We start from the raw sequence: 22654 nt of genomic DNA on the forward strand, positions 1-22654 counted from the left end.
GAAAAAAAAAAAAAAACAGAAGTTGTACGGAGTTAGTTATACCTCCCAGAAGCAAATGAAAAATTTTAATCCAGTACTCCTAATATTTTCACAGACAAAGCCCTACAGAAGATGATCTTAAAATCTAAAATTATGAAAACACAAGGAAATTAACCACCTTGAAAGAGAGACACAGAGTGAGACTATAGATACAAAAGGCAGAAAATTAAATGCTCTCAAGGACTTGACATAATAGAATTATCTGCTACAGACTATAAAAATTATATTTTAAAATAACTAAAAACATAGAAAAATAACTGGACATAGTGGCTGCACTGTACATTGTGTTCATTCATGAAAACCATTATGGGGCTAAATAAAAAGACAATAGAAATTATTTTCTCCTTTTTGTTTAAACTTTTATTTTAGGTTCAGGGGTAAATGTACAGGTTTATTATATAGGTATTCATGTCATGGGGTTTGTTGTACAGATTATTTCATCACTCAGGTTCTAAGCCTAGTACCCAACAGCTAGTTTTTCTGATCCTCTTCCTCCTCCCACCTCCACCCACCAGTATCCCCCAATGTCTGTTGTTTCCCTCTTTGTGTCCATACGTTCTCATCATTTATCATCCACTTATAAGTGAGAACATGCATTATTTGATTTTCTGTTTCTGCATTAGTTTGCTAAAGATAATGGCCTCCAGCTCCATCCATGTTCCTGCAAATGATGTGATCGTATTGTTATTTATGGCTGTGTAGTATTCCATGGTGTGTATGTACCATGTTTTCTTTATCTGGTCTGCCACTGATGGTCATTTAGGTGGATTCCATGTGTTTGCTATTATGAATAGTGCTCCAGTGAACACATGCCTGCATGTGTCGTTATATTAGAATAACTTATATTCCTCTGGGTATATACCCAGTAATGGAATTGCAGGGTTGAATGGTAGTTCTGTGTTTAGTTATTTGAGGAATTGCCACACTGGTTTCCACAATGGCTGAACTAATTTACATTCCCACCAATAGTGTATAAACCCTGCCAGCACCTGTTATTTTTTGACTTTTTGATAATAGCCATTCTTACTGGTGTGAGGTGATCTCATTGTGGTTTTGGTTTGCGTTGCTCTAACGATCAGTGATTTTGAGCTTTTTGTCATATGATTGTTGGCTGCAAGTATATCTTCTTTTGAAGTGTCTGTTCATCTCCTTTGCCCACTTTTTAATGGAGTTGCTTGTTTTTTATTTGAAAATTTGTTTAAGTTCCTAAAAGATGCTGGATATTACATCTTTGGCAGATGCATAGTTTGCAAAAGTTTTCTCCCATTTTATAAGTTGTCTGTTTACTCTGTTGATGGTTTCTTTTGCTGTGCAGAAACTCTTTTGTTTAATTAGACTCCATTTGTCAATTTTTTTGCTTTTGTTGCTGTAGCTTTTGGCATCTTTGTCATGAAATGATGAAGTTTTATGTTTTGCTTAGGTTGTCTTCCAGGAATTTTACAGATTTTAGGTTTCACCTTTAAGTCTTTAATCTACCTTTAGTTGATTTTGGTATATGGTATAAGGAATGTGTCCAGTTTCCATCTTTTGCATATGGCTATCCAATTACTCCAGCACCATTTATTGAATAGGGAGTCTTTTCCCCATTGCTTGTTTTGGTCAGCTTTGTTGAAGATCAGATGGTTGTAGCTGTGTAACTTTATTTCTTGGCTCTCTATTCTGTTCCATTGGTCTGTGTTTCTGTTTTTACAACAGTACCATGCTGTTTGGTTATGTAGCCCTGTAGTATCGTTTGAAGTTGGGTAACATGATGCCCACAGCTTTGTTCTTTTTGGTTGGGATTGCCTTGGCTGTTCTGGCTCTTTTTTGGTTCCTTGTGAACTTTAAAGTCGATTTTTCTAGTTCTGTGAAGAATGTCATAGGTAGTTTAATAGGAATAGCATTAAATCTATAAATTGCTTTGGGCAGTATGACCATTTTAATGATATTGATTCTTCCTATTCATGAACATCGAATGTTTTTCCATTTGTTTATGTCATCTCTCATTTCTTTGGGCAGTGTTTTGTAATTCTCATTGTAGAGATCTTTTCCCTCCCTGGTTAGCTGTAGTCCTAGGGATTTCATTCTTTTTGTGGTAATTGTGAATGGGATTGTATTCCTGATTGCCTGGTTGTTTTTGGTGTATGTATTAGTCCATTTTCATGCTGCTGTTAAAGACATACCTGAGACAGGGTTATTTACAAAAGATAGAGGTTTATTGGACTTACAGTTTCACATGGCTGGGGAGGCCTCACAATCATGGTGGAAGGCAAGGAGGAGCAAGTCACCTGTTGTTGAATGGCAGCAGGCAAAGAGAGCTTGTGCAGAAAACTCCCATTTCTAAAACCATCAGATCTCATGAGACCCATTCACTATCACAAGAACAGCACAGGAAAGACCCGCTTCCATGATTCAGTCATCTCCCACTGGGTCCCTCCCACAGCACGTGGGAATTGTGGGAGCTACAAGATGAGATTTGAGTGGGGACACAGAACCAAGCCGTATCAGAGTATAGGAATGCTAGTGATTTTTGTACATCAATTTTGTATCCTGAAACTTTGCTGAAGTTGTTTATTAGCTGAAATAACATTTGGGCTGAGACTATGGGGTTTTCTAGATACAGAATCATGTCATCTGTAAATAGGGGTAGTTTGACTTCCTCTCTTTCTATTTGGATGCCTTTATTTCTTTATCTTGCCTGATTGCTCTGGTCAGAACTTCCAATACTATGTTGAATAGGAACGGTGAAAGAGGGCATCCTTGCCTTGTGCTGGTTTTCAAGAGAAATGCTTCCAGCATTTGCCCATTTAGTATGATGTTGACCATGGGTTTATCATAAATGTCTCCTGTTATTTTGAGATATGTTCCTTTGATACCTACTTTATTGAGAGTTTTTAACGTAAAGCGATGTTTAATTTTATCAAAAGGCTTTTCTGCATCTATTGAGATGATAATGTAGTTTTTGTCTTTAGTTCTGTTTATGTGATGAATCACATTATTGATTTGCATATGTTGAACCAACCTTGCATCCCAGGGATAAAGCTACTCGATGTGATGGATTAGCTTTTTATGTTACTGGATTCTGTTTGCAAGTATTTTATTGGGGATTTTTGCATCAATATTCATCAAGGATATTGGCCTAATGTTTCCTTTTTTGTTGTATCTCTGCCAGGTTTTGGTATCAGGAGGATGCTAGTCTCACAGAATGAGGTTTGGGAGAGACTCTTGGAATACTTTCAGTAGAAATGTTACCAGCTCTTCTTTGTTCATCTGGTAGAATTTGGCAGTGAATTAGTCTGGTCCTGGGCTTTTTTTGGTTGGTAGGCTATTTATTACTGATTCAATTTCAGGGCTTGTTATTGGTCTGTCTAGGGAATCAATTTCTTCCTGGTTCAGTCTTAGGAGGGTGTGTGTGTCCAGGAATTTACCCATCTCTCCTAGGTTTCCTGGTTTGTGTGTATAGAAGTGTTCATAGTAGTAGGGACTACTGTGATGTTATTTGTATTTGTTAAGGTTAGTTGTAATATCCTCTTTGTCATTTTAATTGTGTTTATTTGGACCTTGTCTCTTTTCTTCTTTATTAGTCTGGCTAGTCACCTACTTATTGATTTCTTTAAAAAACCAACTCCTGGATTTGTTTATTTTTTTGAATGACTTTTCATGTCTTAATCTCCTTCAGTTGAGCTCTGATTTTGGTTATTTCTTGTCTAATGCTAACTTTGGGGTTGGTTTGCTCTTGCTTCTCTAGTTCTTTTAGTTGTGATGTTAGGTCATTGGTTTGTGATCTTTCTAAACTTTTTGATGTAGGTGTTTAGTGATACAAACTTTCCTCTTAATACTGACTTAGCTGTGACCTAGAGATTCCGTTATGTTGTATCTTTATTCTCATTAGTTTCAAAGAACTTCCTGATTTTTGTCTTAATTTCATTATTTACTCAAAAGTCATTCAGGAGCAGGTTGTTTAATGTTCATGTAACTGCATGATTTTGAGCAATGTTTTTAAGTCTTGATTTCTATTTTTATTGCATTGTGTCCGAGAGTGTGTTTGGTATGATTTTGTTTCTTTTGCACTTGCTGAGGATTGTTGTATGTCCGGCTCTGTGGTCAATTTTAGAGTATGTTCCCTGTGCAAATGAGAAGAATGTATATTATGTTGTTTTTGGATGGAGAGTTTTGTAGAGCTCTACTAGCTCCATTGAGTCCAATGTTGAGTTCAGGTCCTGAATATCTGTACTAATTTTCTGCCTCAATGATCTGTCTAATACTGTCAATGGAGTGTTAAAGTTTCTCATTATTAGTGTCTGGGATTCTAAGTCTCTTTGTAGATCTTTATAACTTCGCCTTCTAACAGACACATAGGCAGTCATAATCAGTAGAATTTTTCTCTTGGTGGTATAAAAAGCCACACATCTTTCCTTAGTAGGGAGTGATGCATGATCAGAGGTATATGATCTTAAATACTACCTTTAGAAATATATATTACAAGACCTACAAAGTAGCAAAAATTCAGATAGTTTTAATTAAAAATGTAAGAAAGCATCAGTACTAAATGATCATACCTACCTGGGGAAATAGAAATCATAGAAGCTAAAGTCTCCCAACTATAGAACTATTGTTTTCATTGTGTATTTCCTATAAGGGGGGAATTTAGTTTGCACAAAATCACTAATGTTTGACTGCAGTCTGAGTAAATGATTTTGGAAACTCAAAACTCTTACATTTGAAAGGGTGAATTGTAGTTCTACTTTGCTTTATAGTGTACCTAAAATTCCAGTTCCATAACCTCTGGGTCCTAAAAGTGCCTGCTCACTTATCAAAAATGACAGCTGATATCATATGGACTGAAATCCCTCCTCACATGCTCTTCTGAGTTTCTTGTCTGCAGCACAAGCCAAATCAGGTAAAGGCAAAATGAACAAAAGACCCTTTCTTAACAAAGGGACAAGAAAGCAAAAGGAAGAAATCATCCTTTTGATGAAAAAATTCTCCCTAGATTCCTCTGCATATTCAGCTGTAGTCTATGCAGCTATGACTCAATTAAATGATATCAACTGCCCCAAGTCAAGAATGATTTTATTTTCCCTCCTTTGTCTAAAATATAAGCTACCCACACGGGAGCCAGTTAGTCATCATCATTGTAAAAGGGCTAAGAAATATGTTGCTGTCTGATTAAATTCAAATGCTCAGGATGTATCTCCCAGCCAGAAGAGCATCTTTGTTCCTATTAGAATTTTGTTGCAGAGAATGTTATCACATTTATCACCCTTCACCAGTTTTCTTAGGTAAATATGAGAGGCCATTTTCATTTTCTTGCAGAAATTAAAGAGCAAGGAGTTTGTTCAGGCAAGTAAAACAGCAAGGAAAAGCAAACAGAAACCAGATCTTCTGATCCTCTACCTAGACCCTAAGATGCTTTCTTCTAGAGGTATCTTGGATTCAATAAAATAATGAAAGTTGGCAAATGCATCCCACATAAAAGATAATTAGAATTCTTTACTTTTTCACTCCCTCCACAACAAATCCTTCAGAAATTTGGACCACAGAATCTCCAAAATACTCATCAGTTTCATCCTTCGTTCATCTCTGCTACTACCTCCATATTCCAAGCTTGCTATCATCCTATGTTGGATCATAACAAAAGCCTCCTAAGTAGCAGCACCCCTGCCTCTCCTGGCCGTCTTCAATCCACTCTTGTCATAACAAGCAGAGTAGACTTAACAACAACAACAACAACAACGGAAAGGAGAGTCACTTTCCTGCTTCAAACCTCCAACTGCTTCCCATTGCACGTGGAATAAAAGTAAAGCTCCTTATCATGGCCTTCAAGATACTGTGTTATCTAATTCACTGACACCATGTCTGCTCTCAACCCCATCACACTCTCCTTTCACAACTTTTTAACCACACTTGCCTTGTCGCTGTCTCACAGTCAAGCCCATTACTATCTAAGGGCATTTGCACCAGCCAATCCCTGAACCTGAAAAGTTCTTACCCAAGATCCCAAAATGGCTGCCTGCCTTTAGTCACTGAGGTCTCAGTTTAAATGCCACTTCCACAAAGGGCACATGTCTAACTTCACATTCTAAATAGCAGCCAGCTATTCTATTTCTCGCTACCTTGTCTTATTTTACTTTTAGCACTTAGCACTACCTGATGTTAAAAATCTGTTTATTGTCTGTCCCCTGCCTATCCTTGCTGGAATCTGAGGACCCTGCAGGCAGAAGACTTGCCTGTCCTGCTCGTTGGTATATCCCCAAAACCTGGTATAAGGTTTAACACATGATGTAGGTGTTTAGTGATACAAACTTTTTCAATACAAATATTTTTCAATATTTTCAAATATAGTCATATTTGCTTATAAGAATTGTATTAGTTCATTCTCACACTGTTATAAAGAATACCACCAAGACTGGATAATTTATAAAGGAAAGAGGTTTACTTGACTTACAGTTCTGCATGACTGGGGAGGTCTCAGGGAAGTAGCTGGGCATGGTAGCACATGCCTATAATCCCAACTATTTGGGGGACTGAGGCAGGAGAATTGCTTGAACCCGGGAGCTGGAGGTTGCAGTGAGCTGAGGTCACGCCACTGCACTCTAGCCTGGGCAACAACTGTTTTTGTTTTGTTTATACTTTAAGTTCTGGGATGCATGTGCAGAATCTGCAGGTCTGTTACCTAGTGTCCATGTGCCATGGTGGTTTGCTGTACCTAGCAACCCGTCATCTAGGTTTTAAGCCCCACATGCCTTAGGAATTTGTCCTAATGTTTTCCCTCTCCTCATTCCCCACATTCTGACAGACCCTGGTGTGTGTTATTCCCCTCCCTGTGTCCATGTGGTCTCATTGTTCGACTCCTACTTATGAGTGAGAACATGCAGTGTTTGGTTTTCTGTTCCTGTGTTAGTTTGCTGAAGATAATGGCTTCTAGCTTCATCCATGTCCCTGCAACGGACACGATGTTATTCCTTTTTATGGCTGCATAGTATTCCGTGGTGTGTATATACCACATTTTCTTTATCTAGTCTATCACTGATGGACATTTGGGTGGTTCCATGTTTTTACTATTGTAAATAGTACTGCAATAAACATACGTGTGCGTGTGTCTTATAGTAGAATGATTTATATTCCTTTGGGTATACACCCAGTAATGGGATTGTTGGGTCAAATGGTATTTCTGGTTCTAGATCCTTGAGGAATCACCACACTGTCTTCCACAATGGTTGAACTAATTTACATTGCCACCAACAGTGTAAAAGCATTCCTATTTCTCCACAGCCTCACCAATATCTATTGTTTCTTGACTTTTTAATAACTACCATTGTGACTGGCATGAGATGGTATCTCATTGTGGTTTTGATTTGCATTTCTCTAATGATCAGTGATGTTGAACTTTTTTCATATGTTTGTTGGTCGCATGAATGTCTTCTTTTGAGAAGTGTCTGTTCATGTCGTTTGCCCACTTTTTGATGGGGTTGTTTGTTTTATTCCTGTAAATTTGTTTAAGTTCCTTGTAGATTCTGGATATTAGACCTTTGTCAGATGGGTAGATTGCAGAAATTTTCTCCCATCCTATATGTTGCCTGTTCACTCTGATGACAGTTTCTTTGGCTGTGCAGAAGCTCTTTAGTTTAATTCCCATTTGTCAGTTTTAGCTTCTGTTGAAATTGCTTTTGGCATTATTGTCATGAAATATTTGCCCATACCTATGTCCTGAATGGTAGTGCCTAGGTTTTCTTCTAGGGATTTTATGGTTTTGGTTTTACAATTAAGTCTTTAATCCACCTTGAGTTAATTTTTGTATAAGGTGTAAGGAAGGTATCCAGTTTCAGTATTCAGCATATGGCTAGTCAGTTCTCCCAGCACCATTATTAAATAGGGAATCCTTTGACGTTTGCTTGTTTTTGTTGGGTTTGTCGAAGATCAGATGGTTGTAGATGAACATATGTTTTTTGACTAAGCTAATGATTTTTAAAATATTGATGGGTACTGTTGTTTTAGAGGTAAAGTCCAAGTAAAAATTGGTTGGATATGCAGATAGTCATATTTGCTTATAAGAATTGTATTAGTTCATTCTCACACTGTTATAAAGAATACCACCAAGACTGGATAATTTATAAAGGAAAGAGGTTTACTTGACTTACAGTTCTGCATGACTGGGGAGGTCTCAGGGAAGTAGCTGGGCATGGTAGCACATGCCTATAATCCCAACTATTTGGGGGACTGAGGCAGGAGAATTGCTTGAACCCGGGAGCTGGAGGTTGCAGTGAGCTGAGGTCACGCCACTGCACTCTAGCCTGGGCAACAAGAACAAAACTCCATCTCAAAAACAAACAAACAAACAAAAAACAACAACAAATTCCATAATGCTGTGTATTGGTGAGAGTCTTTTTAAATTTGTTGAGCTGAATCCTCAATGGTGCCTTTCAATCTGAAAACTTATAGCTTTCAGTTCTGGAATTATGTCCTTCATCATATCCTCTCCTTCCTTTTTTTCTGTTCACTTTCTGGAATCGCCAATATATTTTACATCTCTATCTTCTTATTCTATTTCTGATAGATTCTTTTGATTTCATCTTCTTGTATTGGGATTTTATTTCAGAGATGATTTATTTTTTAATTTCAAGGCCTCATTCTGGTTTTTATGCTTCCTATTCTTGTTTCAGCTCTTATCTCTCTGGGGATGTTAATTGTAAGTTATTATATTTAATTTTCTTCTGCCCTGCATTGTCTCTATGTCCTCTGAATTCATTATTATTGTTGTTTGTTTGTTGTAGTCATCTCTTTTACTCTCACGCTTGAAGGCTTTTCAGATGCCTGGTATCCTTAGCAACCCATTCATACACTCATACTTCTTTGTGACTGTGGATGGGACATGCCCACTCTCTGTCTTTTCTGTGGAGTTCTCAGGCATCTGGTTAGCCTTTGTTTGGCACTTTATATAAAATCTACAAGTCTTTTTAAATGAATTCCTTTGGTTTCCCCATAGAAAAACACATTCTGCCCCATGGCCAGAACTCCAGCTACCGAGGCCCAGGGGCCAGGGCGGGCTGGGGACGGGGATGCGGTTAGAAAGTGAAATGAGACTTCCTTGGTTCAGTATGCATATCTTCCTCTTCCCTGTGTTTCAGGCCACATATTAGACATCAGCCTTGCACTATGTGTGGTGCCCCAACTCAGGAATGAAATGATTCTGTTTTCCAAGAGAGCAATGCTCTGGTCTCCAGTGTTGTGAGGCACAGCTAACTCCCTAGTAGTCTGTAGTAAGAAAAGGAACTGGAGTGCCCATGATTCTTTTTCAGGTTTCCAACTAATCTCCCTGCTGTTGCTCGCAGCACCCTCCCCCTGCTCTCTCTGCCACAGCTGAGATTCGTAGGGGTTCTGTGGGTCAGGTCAGCTCACTTCTCATAGCATCACATTTTTGGGGTCCTTGGGTTGGCCTGGTCTTTACCCCACTTTCAGAATTTTCAAAATATGTTGGCATCTCTTACTTGCTGTGGATTCCTCTCCTGTGCTCCTTTGTCCCTGGGACAAGGGCATGTCTTTAGTCAATTCAATTTTTTTTTAAATAGAGATGGGATCTCACTATGTTGCCAGGCTGGTCTTGAACTATTGGGCTCACGTGATCCTCCTGCCTTAGTCTTCCAAAGTGCTAGGAGGAAATATTTTTCAATATTTTCAAATATTTTTAAGGGAAATCCAGACTCGTTTTAAGGCAACATTTAAAACTCTCATTGCTTTCCAGGACCCTACTTTGAAAACTTTTGGAGATATCCAGATTCCTTAGTTGAGGCTATCTCCACAGTGCTCCTGAGTCTCTGTGGAATCAAATGACTCAAGAAGCTTCACGAATCCCATGTGTAACATGACCTTCAGAAAAGCAGAGAAAATGAAAAACTTATCTTGGATTGCAAATATCAATTGTTTGAAAAATCCAAAGTTTGCAACATCATCTCAGGGTGGCTGCAAACATCAAACTGATGAAAGAGCCTCTCGAGCTCCTTTTCTGACCTAGGGAATTCTATGTTTGTTTTCTGATTGTCTTGAGGAGTTGCAGGAGAGCTTTTCTGTCTTCTGTTTTCTCTTTTCATATTTTAAAATCGAATCAGACTTGAAGTGGCTCCTCCTTGAGCATGTGCTAAAGCAACTGTGATGCCCAGAAGTCATGGCCAGAAAATCTTCCACAGGAAACAACACATTCACACACGCACACACCTTTAATTATTCAAACTCCCAAAGGCTCTGAAGTTCAACAAGTTCTTCCTTGGGAGAGCAGGCTTGGCCCTCTTTGCCCTACTCTCTTCCGCAACCTCACCTCCTGCACAAGAACTTCAAGGACACAGTCATAAATTAGGTTGACATCCAGAAGCCCCTCCATCTAACACTGATGGAGAATCACTAAAACTGGGAAGGTTATCTCCTGTGGGGCTGTGCATCTCTGCTACTCTCTCATTAATAAGAGAATTTTACTTCCTTGGGCTAAATGGAGCATAGCTGTCACTTATTCATGACAGAGAAATCATAATATTACTTCAGTTTATCTTCAGCACCTCTCCAATTCTCATTGAGTTATTCTGGGTGCAAACCAGGTTATTTTTGGTATTTCCAATGTATTAAGCTTCACGAAGAAAAGAGGCAGAAAAGCAGAGTATTTAGGATCCCAGTATTAAACACACTTGGATTGAAATCCTGGCTCCCCTACTACCTACCTAGGATGTTTAGTAATATCTGAGTATTATTGGTTACTTAATTTATAATATTCACAATTATCTATGAAATACATAATAATATAAACTTTCAATAGGACAGTGAGAAGGATTAAATTTAATAAAGCATATAAGGAGCTAACTTACGTGGCATATAGCAAATGCTCAATAAATTTAGGCTGTCGTCATTGTAATCAGGAAGATAAAGTACGTGTGGGTATGTTTAGTTATGCTAGATGGGTAATTTTTGAGCTGCAGAGACTTTGAACTCTTAAACGAAGGAATACTATCATCTCCATGCTGGACAGACTTTCTGATGGCTCCAGTTCAATTTCCATCATAATGTTGTAGGACTTTCTCCTTAGTTTAGCTAAAAATGGGGTCCTTGCCACAAGACCATGAAATATTAGGCTCGCAGACACTTTGAAGGGTAAGAAAAATGAAATTTATTGGGCAAAAAGGAAAAAAACTCAGCAACATGAGATAGGTTCCTGTAAACATGCTCCCACATCAGATTGAATCCCAGTGTCCACCCAGGAAGAGGAGGGGCCAGGCTCCCCACCACTGCAACCAGCATGAACTTCCCAAAGCTCCACCCAGATGCACAGTCCTCTCAGTGTGCAGGCCAGTCAGAGGTTCTCCAGGAATCCCTTTATACTTGGCTGTCTCAGTAACTCAACCACAACTCCCCTGCCAAGGACAGTTCACACTGCCTCTCAGAACTGAGCTCATGTAATGGCAGCTCATGTCATCTTCAGAGAGCTCAGCTGTTAGAAAATCATTCTGATTGTCAGCTAAAATATTGTTCTCTATAATTTTCATCTGTTGGTTACGCAGCCTCTTGAAGGTGCATGATGCGAGTCCAACCTCATCTTCACTTCATGGTCCTCCAGGAACCTGAACACAGCTAACAAGTGCCCCGTGAGCTTTCTTTTGACTGAGGTCACTAAACTGAACATGTCCATTGCCTTCCATGGCTTGTCTCATGTTTTGTTCCCAGGACCCTCTTCTCCTAGACACACTTTATCTTCATCATGAATGGTACCCAGGACTGAATGCACTGTTGAAGCTGTGCGCTCACCAAGGCAAAGCACAGCTCATCTCTTTCTCAACGAATTTTAAATCTACTGAGCTCCATGAGTATTCTAAAAAGACCGTATGAAAGGAATCCATATGCCAGACAAAGGAAACTAAAACCAAGATCCAGTAAAGCTGAGCCCATTAAAATTCCTTTAAATTGTGCCTAGGACTGGCTATCTTAAAACTGGTTCCTGTGCCTTTATTTATCACAGCATGTGCTGAAAAACTGTGAGACAGAATGAAGTCTTCAGGGTACTGGATTTCCTAGACTATCTTTTCGACTCAATTCTGAGAACCAGTCCCATGATTAAAATCGAATTTGGGTCCAAGTTCCGCCTCTGCCATTTACCAAAAACAGATTTTACAGGTTGTGTGACCTTGTTTGCCTCCCTGAAAATTCCTTGAATCTTTGAGGTCGAAGCAGTAATTTCTGCCTCCCATGACTGTGGAGAGAAACCTGTGGTCAATGCTTGTCCCATCCACACAGGGTCTGCAGCAGGAATTGCTCTGTGGTATGCCACTGCCTGCCTTGAGAACACCCTCCAGATCACTCTTATTACAGGGACTCTCTCTGCTCTCCACTTAAAAAGCAACCTATTGGAAAGTTAAAAAGACTATTGGCAGAATGGACTCTTTGAGAAAAAGAACTGTGAAATGGGGCTAAGGGACCTAGAGTTTACTTCCCGTCCAGCTCATATGACCTTGGGCAAGTTCCTGTGTGTGTGCATGTAAACCAGACAGAGCCCAGTTTCCTTAGTTGTAAAACAGGGATCTTGGTTAGTTGGAAGATTCTTTCCTAATCTAATGATTTGTGATTCTAATTTACTCTCTCCTCCTCCAGCTTACATCATTGTTTGATATTTCCCAGAAGTATACTTCAGAAAGCTAAATTTTGCAGTTCCTGGAAACGTTCATGCTTATGCCTCAAATGGGTCATTTAAATTATTTCTTCTTACCCCTTTTGTGACTGGCTGAACTTTGGAGCTATACAATATGTCAGTATGTGTGCGATTTCTATTTCCCAGTCAGTGAGGAGTTATTCTAAGAAGGATAAAGAGACAGGTCAGTAATCACTCAGACCTCATGCTGAGTGTACCTATGTGCCTTCCTCAAGATTTGCTGAGTGAGAGAGATGCTCTACATAGCTGCCTGGCAGGTGTCTGGGGGCCAAGTCTTCTAAGTAGCAAGCTTGCCTTGCAATATTGCCTAAGTGACGACTTCACTGTAATATCCAGAATCCAGACATCTAGGCAGCGACAAACAATAAATGCAGAAAAAATAAGACCCCAATATTTCTATGACACCAATGAACACTTTTCATTGTGTCACATCCGTTGCAATAATGTTGACCCTAATACCCAACTCTAGAATTTGTAAAACAATTTTACTCCCAATAGTTTATAATAACAACGACCTTGCAACATAGGTGTGCCATGGCAGGAAAGAGCAGGGCTGAGATGATTACTATTTTGTCCTGGTAGAAAAAAAGAAAATTGTTTCTAAGTAAAGATAAAGTACTTTGCAAGGTTTCACAGAGAGACAAAAAGAAGTGACAAAATCAAGACTTGAACTCAAATCGTCTGACTCAAATACCTGCATTCAGTCCAGTAGACCACATTGCCTGTCACTATCATCAACTTGACTCCCACAGGTGCTAAATGCTGAGAAGGACCAGTGAAAAAGGACAAATAGACACATCATGGTAGAAGTTGGAAATTCCAAGGACAGGGGACTATGTAGATGTCAGAGTGATTGAGAGGTGGTCCTTGACATAGGAACAAAACTTAGAGTAATATCAGACTTCTTATCAGCATCTCTTGGATATTAGAAGACAACAAAAATTTCAAATTTCAGAGGGAATGGGATTTGAACATAGAATTCTGTATTCAGTCAAACCATCAGTCCAATGTAAAAGCAAAATTCAGACACTTTTGGATGTGCAAAATCTCAAGAAGTGTAAGCCCTTATGCTAATTGAAAATATACTACTCGAGATGTGGTCTTCTATCAAAATAGAACCAAAATTTGAGAAAGAAGATGAAATGGGATAAAAGAAGCAGCAGTGGCCGAGAATAGCTGATGCGTAAGGGAGACTCTAAATGAGGTAAGAGAGAATCCACTAGATAGGACGTTTAGAGGGTCTCATTTACCTAAACATGAGTGGCGTAGAACTGTTTCTTCCCTATGACTTAATCCACACTTCCTGGTTCTATATTGAATATTATTTGCATAATCATTATATTGTTAATTCTGGATCTTTTCTTTTAAAAATAATCCATGTATTATATAATCACATAAAATGTATTTACAATGACAGAAGAGAATGCAGATGTAACAAATTTAGATCGTGTAAAAATAATTACAGAGGAAAGAAAAATTTGGAGGTAGAAGAGTGCATTAGTGTCATTTCCCTTTTACTGTTTATAACTGTCTAAAGGTGCTAAATCATGAAATAGACTTTAGTTATATCACTTAAATTTGTGGAGACAACCAGTAAAGTTCCAAAAATAATAATGAAGCTAACAAAATTTCAGAGGTGAGGGGAAAATAAAAAGTAGATAGCAATATAAATAAGTAAATGTCTCGGCTCTCATATAATAGCTTCTCTCCAGGAAATAATAGCTTCTCTTGAGAACTGAGAAATCAAAAAGTAGGAACCCACATGTGTTATATAAAGTTATAACAATAATTGCTAGTAAAATTAGCAAGAAAGAATACTGACTGGCTGTCTTTGGTAACAGGCGTTGATGATGAAGTAGAGGATTATTTTACATTTTATTTTTGCTATTTTGCACCGTTTGAATATTTTAAATTCTATGCATGCATTAATTATATATTTAAAGAATGGAAAATTTATTCTATTTGAATATCTAATAACATGCAGATACAAATCTGGATCATGGTTTGACTATATGCTGGTGTATACTTAAAATTATACAAGGAAAAGAAAGAAAAGACTTTTAAAAATCAGGTTTGTCTCCTTTATTTTAAAAATGAAATTTTATGATCTAGGAGAAAGAAAGTAAATAACTTCCTAAAGATACTTTACAGTGCTGACCATAAAATTCAAATTAATATTCTGTTCAAGAATTCAGTTAAACCATTTTTGTAAGGTCCCAACATTGTCCCAACTTTGAAACACTGCCACTATCAAAATTTGGGACTTTTGCACAATTGTACCAGCCTACCAACACCTGATCTCAAAAAGAGACCTGAGTTTAATCTCCTTCTCTCCCTCTTTCTTCTTTTTGTGGTTTATGAACCCTTGTATGTAATAGATACATTGCTTATGAAAGCAGGCAAAGATATTATATCATAAAATGGTGTATCATTGCCTGCTTTCATAAGCAATGTATTTACAAGAGTTCATAAACCACAAAGTGTTAGAACAATGTTCTTAACACCATTTTTATGCTTAGTTTGTCTGCCATAGTACAGGGAAGAGCCTACACAAACTTTGGGTGGATTTACACAAGCAAACATGTTTTGTTGTCTCTCAAGAAGCCTGTCAAAGCGATCTGGGCAGAAATTCCCGCCCCTATGACCTACCAGGCCTTTGAATCAGACTGTTTCTGTGACAGGACATGGTCCTCTCAAGGAGCATTTTTTCCACTTGTTCCTTGACCAAGCAGAGGTGCTGAACAGGAACATAGATATTCCCCAGGCTTAGCTTTTCTTCCTTCCCTCCCTCCCTCCCTCCCTCCCTCCCTTTCTTCCTTCCCTCCTTCCTTCCTTCCATCCATCCTTTTATTTTCTTCTTTGTCTTGTCTCCTCTTCCTTCTTCTTCTAATCAATTTCAACAGAGAACTTAGCTTCAATATTTTTGTAGCTTTGACTTTCTCAGCCCACTGCACTACCCCCTTACACCCCTGTATGTGCAATTAACAGGTGTCTCATCAGTCTCCACAGTGCTGTGTGCTTTACTATCTCCCTGGGCTTGATCACATGGTTTACTTTGTCTGAGCTGTCTTCCCCACCCACAACGCCCATTACCACAAGCTCAAATCCTACCCCACCTTCTAGCCTCAGCTCATGGATCAGCCTCTTTTATTAAATCTTCCTTGATCTTCCCAAACCTAAGAAATTTCTCCCTCCTTGACTTGCTATAGCTTTTAATCTAGTACTGTTTGTGGCATAAACCTCTGTCCCTCATACTGAAGTTATATTTATGAGTGTACCTCAACATTTTACCATTCTGCAGGATCCATGTCTTAGTTGTCTCTCTGCTCTTCTATTGCACAAGATCTGGCACATATTAAGTGCTCAAAAAATATCTACTGATTTCTATTGGTTTTTTAAAGTTTGCACACTAGTAAAGTCAAGACTGGAACCCAGGTTTTTGGCAGCTGTTCCAGTGTCCTCTTCACTACACCACATGGTCTCACATATTTTACCACACATTTAAACAGCTGATCTGAGCATTTTTAGCCGTGACAGAGAATCAAAGGAACAGTCATGACCCGTCCCAGCTTGATATCAATTCAAGCTGACAAGGTAAAGCATAAGGTGTAAAAGTGTCCTCAGATGAAGCAAACGTTAGGATTTGCCATTTTGATATTTCATACATAACAAAAACATGTCAGACCCCATTAGTCACCTTCAACATCCTTTAAAGAAAGGGAAGAAGATGTTTGGTGAAGTGTCATGGCTGCTTCTTACTTTTTAATCTGTTGTCCTCAGGTGAAGGGATAAACTGTTGTCCAAAAGTGGTTTGCACTAGAGAAAACCTTCACAAAGCATTAGGCTTGTCATGTATACTTTCTGAGGTGACCACAAGTCATGTGGTGATTTGAGGTTGAAAACTAAGAGGCTAAATCATTTAATAAACCTGACTTCCAGGGAACAGATTTTTTTAAAAAAAAGAGCAAAATTTTTTATTTATCATAAATAGTCATTCTTTCCCCCAAAGGCTTCGGCACCATTTTTATCCTTTAAAAAATTGAAACCACAATCCCAGTCTAAATATTGCTGAGTTTCCTTTCCTGTTTCATCCTGGGCATAAAATAAGCAATAATGCATCAACCTAAATGTATGAACCACTGAAGACAATTTAGCTACATTCATATTTTCCTTTGATAACTCAAGTCAAGGTAAACATCTATAGCAACTGTACATTAACATGAAAAGTTTCCAATCAAACCCTGATTGTCTAAGTCTCTAGTTTTCCACAATGCCAAAATGAGCTCATATCCTAGTCACCTGTCTTCCTCATTGTACACAACCCACTTACATGAGATCTGTATGACCCAATGTAACTCAAGGGCCCTGTTCTTTTTGGCAAATAGAGGCTTGAAAGAACACACTGTCTAAAACACACATTGATTTTCACAGTGTAACAAAAAATATTTTATCTAAGACTTCTTAAGAAAAACAAGTCCAGGCACTTGACATGAGAGCAATCCTGGATTTTTATGTAATAGGTAGTACCTAGACACTTACAGTCACATCACTCTTCTAGAGGTTCGGAGCACTTTATACTTGAGGGATGAATCCACAGGAATATCCTTTAAATTGCTGCTGCAGGTAAATCATTTGTGGTGTGTTATTCATTTACTTCTCCTCGCTTATTCAACTAAGATTTTTCCCTTCTTTTACAGGGAATGTCACTCTCTGAAATGAGTATCTCTTTCATAGTGTTACTGCTACAAATAATATAAATGTTCATTAGAAAGCATCAATCATCTCAAAGCAAAGATGAGAAGCTAGTTCCCATCTGGACATTGCAGTGGGTTAAACAGTGTCATCCAAAAACACATGTCTGAGTCCTAAGCCTCAGCACCTGCCAAAGTGACCTTATTTGAACATGGGATCTTTGTGGATAAAATTGAGTTAAGAATCTCAGGATGAGATTATCCTATACTTAGATTAGGCCATAAATATAATGATTGGTGGCTTTATAAGAGATTTGACACACAGACCCAGAGAGAAAGGCAATGTGAAGATGGATACAGAGATTGGAGTGATGCAATTACAACCCAAGGAATGTCAGGGATTGCCACAAACACCAGAAGCCAGGAAAGAGGAAAGAAGGCTAATTCATCCCCCAGAGGAACAAACTCAGCTGACACCTAATGTCAGACTTCTGGCCTCCAGAACTGTAAGAGAATAAGTTTGTGGTTCTTTTGTATGGCCCAGGAACTAATATGGATACATGGAAAGGTACTTAAATAGAAATGATTGGCTCAGCAGAAAAAGAAACATACATGTATATGCATGCGTATGTGTGCACACACACATCTGTAGATTTGGAGTCATTACTGTGATCGTAGTGTCTCCTACTCTGAGAATGGTAACTAAAAGGAGTATTCAATAAATATTTGTTCTATGAATGAATAATTATTTTATCAGAAAACTAACCATGCATGTGCTATACAAGATATGAATTGGCTACAGCTATACTTAGATGTGGATCAGCTACAAGTCTTCTTGACATTGGAAGAAGTAAAGAGATTGCTCAGTCACTTCTCCCCCAATCTCTATTAGAGATGTCAGCAGGGAAAAGCCAACAAGCTCCCCTCCCCAAAGTCTCCTCTGATCCTTCCCCTCAGACCATTGAAAGGGATCTCTTTTGATCTCTGAGCTCTCACGGTTCCTCTGTGTTGCCTTCCATTACAGCCAATTGTGCATAGTGATCTCTGTCATATTAAACCAAGCAAATGGAGGACAATTCTGTACAGTGGAAAGTGGTTGCATTTGAAATAATGGTACCTAAACTTTCTTTTTACTATGGCCCAGAGTAACGTGCATTCAGGCTCACCTGTAAAGTAGGAATACAAAGCACCATCAGACATTCCTCACAATCTTTCTGAGTGTTGCAAATAAAATATTTGGAGTGAAAGTGTAGCCAGGAAGAGCATGTAACAGAAAAAGTATAAACCAGAAAATTCATTTCACTCTAAAAACAAACATAGAGGACCATTTCTCTTTGCATCCCTCAAAACACAGCTCAACACACAGTTCTGCACTATAGAGGGTCTCAGTAAATGTCTGTGCTATCAACAAGGAGTGTCTAAGTAGAGCACAGTCTCACTCAGATTAGAACCATGAGCTTCAGAAAAGAGTTGGTTAAAGATTCTTGAAAACAAACAAATGAGCCAACTAGTTAAATGGACTCTTCCTAATTCCACAAAGGGCATCTTCGGGAACAAAATAACCTAGCACTTCTATTAGCAGAGGGGCTTGAGCAGCCCTGGGCAGGCTCATCCCATGCAAATGGAAGGCCATGGTCATGGTCACTGTCAGGGTCAGGGACAGCATGGCCAGAAGGCCAAGAGATCACTTTGACATCTCCGGGTTTCAGACTCTAAAAACTGTTAACATCTCACATTTGGCATTTTCTAATTTTGTAGAATCATAATGAGGCACTTTATTTCTTATTTTTGGATAACTGCTAACTGGATTCTGATTTAATGTGAAATTTGGGACTTTTTATTTCTTCCATCAAAGTTCCTACTCTTACTCTATTTCAGGCCCTTGCCAAAGAGTATTATTCTTACAACATTATGATTCAGTTGATTTATGGGACATCTAGATAGAGCTTCTCTAGTTGTCAGGCAAACTTAAGAAATTTCACTGAATAACTAATAAAACAGAGACTTACAGAGTTTTTTTTTTTTTTTTTTTTCAGGAGTTCTTAAGCAGAAATCCGTGGGCCTCTAAGGTCTCTATATGGGTGTCAGGAATATTCTAACACGCCCTCCCCAAATTGTTTGTACGTTTGCACATGTATGTGTATTGTAGGGAAGATCACTTCCAGCAGATCTAGAACAGGCTAAAAACCACTGAATCCCTTCGATTTTCTCTTGTAAAATATTTTTACTAATATGTTTCCCATGTGCCAAGTCTTCTGCAGGTGCTTTACCTACATTATCTCATTTAATACTCAAAACAACCTTCTCCCTTAGATATTTTTATTATCACTACTAATGAAACAGTTGAATAACTTGGCTTAGTTTGATTTAACCTAACTTGACCAAGGTTACTCCACTAGCAAGATGGGCAGGATTCCAATTTGCCACAGTCTGAAGAGCGTTTACACACTCCACTGCACAATAGCCATTTTCACTAACATGGTTTAGTTTTGTGTGTTGTTATCTATCACAGGGAACACTCTTCCAGAGCCACTGATTTCTGGATGAAGTTGAAGGTCACCACTATAAGCTGGGTCAGGTTCTACCATCTTATGCTGCCACAGGGCTCAGACACTAGGGTTGTGGGCTGAGCAGGAGAGGAGGGAGGACCTGCTGCTTTGAGAAGCAGGATGGACATGTGGGAGCTGCCCGACTGTGGCTCTGTGAAGCAATGCCAGAGTAGAATCTTGCTCTGGTCCCTCTTGCTAGTGGGAACTGAGACCCAGAAAGCAAAACTGTCCCTGCCTAAAACATTAATTAGCCCAGAGCACAAAGTAAAGGAACTTGTAAAGACTGGGAGGTGGGACTCCCTGGTTCAAGTCCAGGTTCTGCCTGCTGAGCAACCTCAGGAAAGTCTCCTCATCTGTTCCTCAGTGTCCTCATGTGAAAAATGCGGAGATTGAATTAGATTATTTCAGAGTCATCTTCCACCTCATCACAGTGAGGCCACTTACTCAAGCTTCCCTTTTGGATATATTTTGATCATGTATTGTGAAAGTGCAAAGTATTGGAATGATAAATCAAATCTCATAGTTTTCAAAGTCATAAACAGAGTCTGGGAGGATATTTTTATTTACAAATCATCTCTTTATAAAAAAAAAAGGCACATTGAAAGTTAATAGAAGTCATTATTGGTGAAATCATCAGCAAAAATAGCAGGACGTGATCCAGGGTAGGTAATTTAAGATGATGGATTATCAAAGAGCTTGTCTCTTGTCAGCTCGAAAAGCTTTCTGATTGCTTCCTTTCCATTTCCAAAGCGTCAAACTCAAATAGCTCTTCACAAAAACAATATAGCTAGAAAAAGTAACATCACTGCTTTATGAAGCCTAGTGCCAACCACCACCCCTTTTCTGTTCTCTCAACTTTATCTCACAGTGCTGCGAAGAAAGGGAATGGTCATTTATCATATGCCATCGCATGTGATAATCTCAAGAACCTTAGCAGAATGTTTTTAAGATTCTCATTTTATTGATGAGAAAACTGACACTCAAAAAGTTAAACAGGACAGAGTTAGCAAGTACTGAAACTTGAATTAGAAAAGGTGGCTGTAGCCTCCACATTCACCAGGAACTAAATGGAGTTAAAGTTCAGACTTTCATTTTCAGATCAAGAATAACCTATTTATTGACCTTTCACAATCCCCAGTGTTATGAGTTAAATTATGTCCCCCAAAATTGTATGTTGAAATCCTAACTCCCAGAACCTTAGCATGTAATGCTAATTGGAGGGACAGTCTTCACGAAGATAATCAAGTTAAAATTAGGTCCTTAGAGTGCACCCTAATCCAATATGACTGGTTTCTTTACAGAAAGGGGAAATTTGAAGATGGAAATAGACATGTGCAGGAAAAACGCCATGTGAAGATGAAAGCAGAGATCATGGTGATGTTTCTATGAGCCAAGAAACACCAAAGGTTCCCAGCAAGCCACCAAAAGATGGGAGAGAGGCATGGACCAGACTCTCTTTTACAGCCCTCAGAAGGATCCAATTCTGCCAATCCCTGGATTTCCGACTTCCAGCCTCCAGAATTGTGAGACAATGAATTTATGTTGTTTAAGCCACTAAGTTTGTGGTACTTTGTTACAGCAGCCCTAGCAAACTAATACATTCAGTAAGGTGGATATTAGAGGCCAGTACTGTTTTCATGAGTACCAACAGTCACAGCCATGGCAGTCCCTCACATTCAGTACAAAGCTCTTCCCATCCATGAGTGTTTTCAGCTGCCCACGACAAAGACAAAATATTAACTTGGTCTCCTCCATTATCCTAGTAACCAAGTAGCAGAATCAAAATTTAGGCCCAAGAACTTCTGTTTCTAGGTTCAGTGTGAATCCCCTGTACAATACTAACTTCCAGGGACATATACCAGGGCCATGATCCTGAAAATATCAGTATCATGCCCATCCTTTCACATTTGTAATTTCCAATGATAACTTGAAGGCTTCTCAGGGCTTTGCACATTCCCTGATGGAGTGTAGCATGGAGAAACTTGAATGACTGTCTCATTTTTCAGAAGACTCCTCCAACAGAGAAGGATTTTAGGAATGAAAGCTTTAGGTTTTTCTGCATCTGGCCAAGGAAGATATTAAAGGAGTTAGCCCAAAGCCACTACTCTCAATGCAATATGCATTTATTGACTTTCTACCATGCTCCTAGTACTGCGCTGGGCCCTTGGAACATAATGGTGACTAAGACACAGCTCTTATTCTCAATAGCTCATAGCCAGGGAGAGGCAGACATGTAAAGAGAGATTTCCTAGAGGTGCATTTAGCCCAGACTGATGGTTCAGAGACGTCTTCTGGGAAGAGGTGATGGCTGAGCAGAGGACCCACATTTGCTCTCACAATTCTCCTAAAGGAGGTCCCCTGAAAAAAAAAAAGCTTCCAGAACACCTCAGAAAACTCATCATCCAACATGCTGGATGAAAAAATGAAATAAAATATCTGCCTTCCAAATTGTATAACTTCTTTCCTCCTTCCAAAAATAGTTCTCACAGCCATCTTAGTGATGGTGGGAAATTTTTTATGTCCTATAAAAAGCTAATACTGTTCTATATTCTGGATAGTCTATTTTTTTTAGCACTTCCTCTGTGCTAGATACTTTGCTAAGTACTTTTCATATTCGACCTTATTTAGTTTCCACTGTATAGATGAGTAAACTTTAAAAGGTTAATTAATTTACCCATTGTCATAAAAGTGGCAGAGAATGAAAGTTCTCTGCT

The 22654-nt window shown here is 38.8% G+C and overlaps 1 long non-coding RNA gene across 1 annotated transcript in view; it reads left to right on the plus strand.

Annotated features, from left to right (window-relative positions):
* The window catches only part of LOC117077881, a 41316-nt gene extending 19822 nt beyond the window's left edge, over positions 1 to 21494 (plus strand). Inside the window, exon 2 of the long non-coding RNA XR_004434853.1 lies at positions 21242 to 21494. This is a non-coding gene — a long non-coding RNA (uncharacterized LOC117077881). The remainder of the gene's footprint in view (positions 1 to 21241) is intronic.
* The last annotated feature ends 1160 nt before the right edge of the window (positions 21495 to 22654 follow it).

This window comes from Trachypithecus francoisi, unplaced genomic scaffold (genome assembly GCF_009764315.1).
Source record: "Trachypithecus francoisi isolate TF-2019V2 unplaced genomic scaffold, Tfra_2.0 Lachesis_group0, whole genome shotgun sequence".
Classification (NCBI taxonomy): Eukaryota; Metazoa; Chordata; class Mammalia; order Primates; family Cercopithecidae; genus Trachypithecus; species Trachypithecus francoisi.